Raw genomic sequence first — 6,745 nt, 5'->3', positions numbered from 1 at the left:
TTTGATTGCCGATACCACTTTCCGAGGGTGCTTTTCGGGGCGCCTTGTATGCGCTGACCTGGGCACCACCCTGCAAAGCCCCCTGGGAATCACCCTCTTTGCTTTTTGGGGGTCACTGTAAATGAACCCCGCACCTCCCTTCCCGAGTTTACAACCGGCACCTTCCCTACTCCTCTAATCACAACGAGTTGAAGAGGGAGACGGCAGGGAGCAGGAGAATGATGCTTCCCAAAATACCGTCACCCCCCTGCAAGCCTCCCTTCATCCCCCAAAGCCTGGCTGGCTCTACCCCGCGGACTTGTAACTCCCAGGAGCTGGGGCACAAACCGCAGCCCCGGGGCGCAAATATCTGCTCAAGCAACCGGCAAACTTTGGCGGGCTCCCCCGCTCCGTGCAGAGGGGCTGAGGGTGCTGTGCCCGTCGGACTGGGGCAGCGCGTCGCCCCGTTTCTCCCATAATTGTCGCTTCCAGCCCAGGCACAAAATCCAACCCCACAATTTCACCCTTGTCTCGCTTTTCTGCTCGCGGAGCTATTAAGCACGGGAGATTTTATGATTGCTTCGATGAAAAATCCTTAGTTTTAATTTCCCCCCTTTTTTCCCCGAAGAAATAATAACGGTTTCTCTCTGCCTTCGTAAAATCTTTCCGAGCTCTCCAGCGACGGGATGTCTGCTGTTTAACCAGCCCATCTAAATAAATGATTGCGTTTTAATTCAGCGCTTCTTCGCAGAAACGAGTAACTAGTGCATTTAGCGCAGCTCGGAAGAATAACCCCAGTTTGTCCGCAGAACTGATTTATCACATTTCACCCCCCACCCCAAGGTATCGATGCGGGCAACGCATCAGGAAATCGGTTGTGTCGCGATTACGGGGGTTTCTTTTCCAAAACGTGGGGAACCGAGGGAGGGATGGGGACTGGGCAGGAGAGAAGGCAGCCCTGGCAAGGGGGGAGTTGCGGCGGGGGGTCCCGCTCCCTCCCGAGAGCCTCGGGGCTCTGCAAACTTGCGGCTGGTATCGGTCCGAAACCCGAGCTTGGTTTGACTGGGCTAGAACCGGCTGTTTCCAATCCCGCCGGTAAATGATTATGAAGATGATGATGATAATAATAGGAGAAAGAGGTAGAAATCGGATATTCTTTGTAAGTTTTGCATCGCAGAGCGAAATAAAATATGAAAATACGCAAATCTGCCACCCCGACTTGATTCTGCGCTACAAGACGGTGGGGGGAATTAGTTAGCTCACCAAGTGGAAAGGACATTTCAACTTTGTGGGATATAAACGGTAATATTTTGGCTAACTGGCTGGGTCTATACATGCACCAAAAAAACTATTTCGAAGACCATTTTTTATGTCTTTTCTAAATGAACCGGGATTTTCAGGTTTCCACATTGCTCTGAGCGCTCTCACCTGCATGAAGGGAAGGACAGATGATGCTTTTCATTTGAAAACTGCTTTTCGAGAAAAGAAAAATAAAATAGTGGGACGATCAGGGCATAATGTTGGAAGAAAACCGTGCTTTCCTCTTTTTATTTAGAACCACACGTAATATCCCTACCTCGGGTATTTTATACCGCCCCCCATGCCCATACACACAGAACTGTGTGTGCATTTGCACAGAAATCGTGGCTGTTTCCCTCAGAACAACTAAAATCAAAGCCAAGCTGGTTATGTTTTAAACAGCTAATGCATTAACTCCCTCCTCCACTCCCTCTTTGGTTTCTTTGTGTGAATTTTATCACACCTCTTACCAAGACAGTAAACTGTGCTAGAGATGCAGACACTCAATTTTAGGTTGAATAAAGAGAAATAAGGCTCCGTCCTTGGAAGACGGAGAAGGAAGAAAACTGCGAACACTGACAAACCTCCTTACCCCTGAATCTACGGCAGATGCAGTGCAAGACAATTTCTACTTGCCTCAAATTATAGTGGCAACAAGATCCTAAAGCAGCTACTTAACTAAATCAGGGCCAGGTTGCTTGGTTTTGCTTTGGTTTGGGGGGTTCTTTTTTCTTTTCTTCTTTTATTTCTTTATTTTTATTTTTTTTAATTATTATTTGGTATGGGGCATCTTTCGGGGGTTTGAAATGTTCCAGACATTGTCCAGTACTTTGTCCCCGACGCCAACCGCATTCGTGTGAGACCGAAAGGGGATTAACTTGTGAACTTTTAAAAATCAGAACTTAAATGAGAGGCAAATCTAGGCCACAGCTCATTGTGGGAACCGTTTCTTAAGCAATTAAAGCGAGAAGAAATTCCTCGCAGCCTTTTTCCTTAAAGCAGCTTTCTGAAGGATTTAAGGAGGACTAGTGTCCGGTCCATCAAGAAAGATTTAAACTGCACAGTGATATAGAAAATCTCCACTTGCTCTTATTTAAAGGGGCACTATCACTATTTCCATAAGACCCTTGACATTGTTTCTTTAATCTTGTTTATAAACTTAAACAGATTTAAAAAGTTTTTTTTCTCTCTTCCCTGCCTCCTTTTTTTTTTTTCCATGAATTCATTGAAAATATATTTGATGCAGTATTTGAAAAGAGACCAAACCAGGCTCACTTTTAAGGATTTTCTGTTACTAAAAAGTCTCAAGCCACAGCTTGCTACATTTCTCCTTTTGCTCTTGGAGGTCTGGAGGAAAACAAGATTAGTTGGAAGAAGAATTTATATTTTTCTCCTCCGGGGCCAACTATGCAATAAAAGTTCCTTTCTCCCCAAATTAGGAGCACACAAAGCACCTTTCCCCCCAAAATATCGACTCAATGCTTCATGCAACGGTTGCGGTTTAGCACATTTTCCCTTGGCTGAGACCAGAGTTATATCCTAAGCAGCCTCCTGCAATGCCAGGTTTCTTTCTTTTATCCCTTCCATTCTCTTTCTTTGCCCCACTATACTTGTGCTCCCTCATTAGGTGCTGGCTGTTGTGGCTAGTTCTACCTATATTTAGAGGTCAGCCAGTATTTCTTACAGCTTTCCCAATCTGAGCTACTTGGCAAGGTTTTCTACATAACATTAAAAAATACCTGCTAACATTCTTCCAGGAAAACCAGTTGTTCCCCTTTAAGTCTTAAAAAAGAGAAGAAAAAAAGGGAAAAAAAGAGAAAGCGAACACCTTGGAGTCACCAAAGCTTTTGGTGCTTATAGCTAATTAATAGCCCTAATGATATTTTTCCAAGTCCATGAATACATTATGTTTGCAATCCAAAAAGCGTTAGCCCCATTCAAGGGTACTTCAACATCTGCTCATTTAAGGGCAATTAATCATTTTGATATATGGTTTAAAATTGACTGCTTCCAAGGGACTTTTTTTTTTGACAAGAATAACAAAGCAATTTGCCAGGAGCCATCTTCTGGACATGTTATTAGCAGAGCCTTCATCTTAAAGAGGGTTTAAAAAAAATCCTCAGATTTAGGTACCTGCTTTAAAGGGAACCCAACATCTTCTCTCTCTCACTTTTTTTCTTACGCTTCCTCCAGCTCTTCATCTAGCCTTTCATTCCTCTGCTAAGAGTTAGAGGACTCTTCCATCTCAGACCTAAACTTTATACCTTGATTGCAGAGGCATGTGGGTTTATAATTTGAGGAGAAGGTGAGCTGAATATCATGAAATACAGACCAAGCTCAGCTCCTCCTCCTGTTTCTGCTCTTAATTGTGACAATAACTAGCTCTATGTGTTTGAGTAATAATGCTCTATATTCCCTCATTGGACTCATCCTTCTCTCAAAAGCAGCCAAGGGAATTTCTTGGGTTTATTTTCCTTTTTGTTTTGCTGTTAACTACAGTGTATAACTGTAATAAGCCGCTCCTTAGTTTATCCTGGTTTTTGTAAGGAATCAAATCTACCAAGAGTATTAGGTGAAAACAGCCAAAGAGATCAATTTTTTCAGCCTCTGGTTCCTGGTAAAAGTGTTAGCTGAGAGAATGTAAAGGGGAAGTCTCTCTCGTGCAGGGAATTTAAAGTATAGTTATGATGGGCAGATCTGCTTATTTATTTATTCAGTGAATCCCAGCTGTGTTCAGAGACTCCTGCTGTACAGGAGGCCTTTTCTGGCCCAGGAGCTGCAGATGAAGTGAGGAAAAGGAGGGCATCCAGGGCAAAAGAGATAAGCAGGAAAGGTGATGAGAAAAGGCAAATAAATAGAGGAATGGTGTGCCCAACACTACTTCCAGAGCCAGGAAGAGGGAGCTCCCTTGGCTGTGTCCCTGCCTTCCCAGGAACGATGGCCTTTGATGTCCAGCTTCCCATAGGGACACACTATGCCTGGGTTGCTCTGTAGCAAGGACACAGGTGGTTTTCCTCCTTTCTTTTTACCAGCTGCCTAAAAACAATCAGCAAACCAGAAATTTCACAATAATATATCAGAAATGTTCCGATTTGACTGAAAATGTTATTAAATTTCTTCTCTGACTTGATGCACTAAAATTCCCCTGGATGTGAACACCTGAGGTGGATTCAGAACCCTCTATCCATGGCTTTCCTCTGGTCTGGGACCACCCAGTGCCCAAGCTATTCCTTATCTTCATCCAATTTCTATCCATCAGTCTAAAGCCAAGGAAATCTCATTGTTTGCTTAAAAAGGTTATCTAAATGACTGGAGTTGCTTTAAAAAATTCCCCCTTTACAGAAGATTTGGATTTTCATCAGGAATTTGATGGAGAGTCACTCTTCATCAGGGACTGTCTCTTCATTAGCGACTGCAGTGATATGACAATGGGTAATGGGTTCAGACTTAAACAGGGGAGATCCAGGTTGGATATATGGAAGAAGTTCTTTACTGTGAGAGTGGTGAGGCACTGGCACAGGTTGCCCAGAGAAGCTGTGTCTGCCTATGGGCTTGGCATGAAGAGATTTGCTTTTTCCAGCTGGACCCTCATTCCATGTGAGTTGCAAAGGAAACTCAGTCTCTGCTTTGCTTACTTTTGCAGTGTCTTGTTGTTCAGGCAGCTGCCATTAGCTGTGGGGACATGTTGTTTGGTTTTAGGAGCACCAGGTAAGTCCGTAAGAGGACTTGATTTCTCTGGGAATGCCACGATCACCTACCTGTGTGGGCACAGGTCACGTAAGAAATTTGAAGCAACAAAGGAGATTCTGACCCTGATTTTACTGAAGCGTTAAGGCACTGCAATAACCCTCCACTTCCCTAGGTGAGGTCTAACTCTGCACTGTGGGATGCTCTGAATCCAGCATCACTGTCTGCTGTGGTTTATCCTCCAAAGCACTGATTCTGTTTATCCTTGGAGGAGACATTGTTCTTGCAGCTTGGTTGCATTTAAGTGTGGACCCAGGCCCAATGTATATTGAGAGCTGGGTTATCCCAGCCTCCCATCACAGAAACCAAAGGAGGGCTTTGCCACTGGGACTAAAGTTTTGTCCCTCACTTAGCAGATCAGACCCACAGCTGGACCTCCCTAAGCACCTTTTCAGAAAGAAGTCCAAATGTTGGTCTCATGGACATCAGTGCAAGCTCTGCCTGTCCTGGCAGCAAGGCTGGATGCGGTTCAGCTCTCATTCAATGGTGTAAATCCAAAGTAATTTATTCAGAAGCGATGATATTTATCTAGATTTACATCATTTAGCGCTAAGTTCAGTCCTTTGGTAACGGATGCTCAAATGCATGACTGCATTTATTTTGTACGTACCTCTGAGCAAAATGACAGATACGTTTCCTGGGGGATAAAATCCATCTCTCAGGCACACAGCCAGGCTAGCCGTCTTTTCCATAGGAGAAACGTCAAGGACATGAGAGGGCATGGGAAAACGAACTCTCCCTCCCAGGTCAGGAGCATGGCCTGGTGGCCACCTCAACCAGCACTTGTGCAATAGTGGCTCCAGCCCTTGTGTTTTCTTTTAAGCATCCAAAGGAAGCGTTTCAACCCCATTTCCCTGCATCAAATTATGGGGATGTGTTGGCTGGAAGCACCAGCCAAGCTGACCCACCATGATGCCATCTCTTCTGTCACCCCACCACTGCCATGAGTTTCTCCAAGGGGAGGAACAGAGAGTGGGAATAGAAAATGAGCCCCACTTATTTCTGGGTAACACATGACATGAAATATGTTAGGTAAAAACCTTATTAGAAATGATTTGTCTTCCCTCTGCCTCTCTCAGCTGCATGCAACTCTATCTCCAGACTATTATAGTATCAAATATATTTTACAAGAGTTTTACCTACAGGTGACTTGCTCTTTATTACTGGATGTAGGCAAAATCAATACTTTAGTAACCAGAAGCTCATTTATTTTGCTTCTTGAAACATTTTTCAACAGTGGGAGAGCAGCTAAACCCTGCGAAGCTATGATTAAGAGCCACAAACTCTACCTGCCTTTCCTTCTCCCCCTTCTAACCCATTTATTGACTTAAATAGGTAATTTCCAAACCCAGAACATCATTCTGAACAGCCATTGCTGGTGCACGGTTTTCTCTTTTATTTTGTATTTTTTTCCCCTTGCAGACAGATAATTCTTTAAACTTGGATAATTTCAAGGGGGAATCAACGTAATATAAATGTACCTGTCACTGGTTGAAATAGAAGCAGATTCTGGCCTTTCAATAAGGCCACTTCTGCAGTCCCACACTGGGGAAAAATCAGAAATTGCTCAGAACTGATAATGCATTCCTACAGCTCCACAGCCCTGATGGAGTTCAGTCAGGCCAAATACCCCGGCTGCTTTTATGTGTTTATTTTACCTTCTGATTTGTTTTGAAGGTCATATGATGCAAAGATATTGGAGCGAAAATGCTTGTTATGT

The sequence above is a fragment of the Psittacula echo genome (assembly GCF_963264785.1).
Source record: "Psittacula echo genome assembly, chromosome: 7".
NCBI classification, from domain to species: domain Eukaryota; kingdom Metazoa; phylum Chordata; class Aves; order Psittaciformes; family Psittacidae; genus Psittacula; species Psittacula echo.
Note: the sequence above shows the minus strand (reverse complement) of the source record.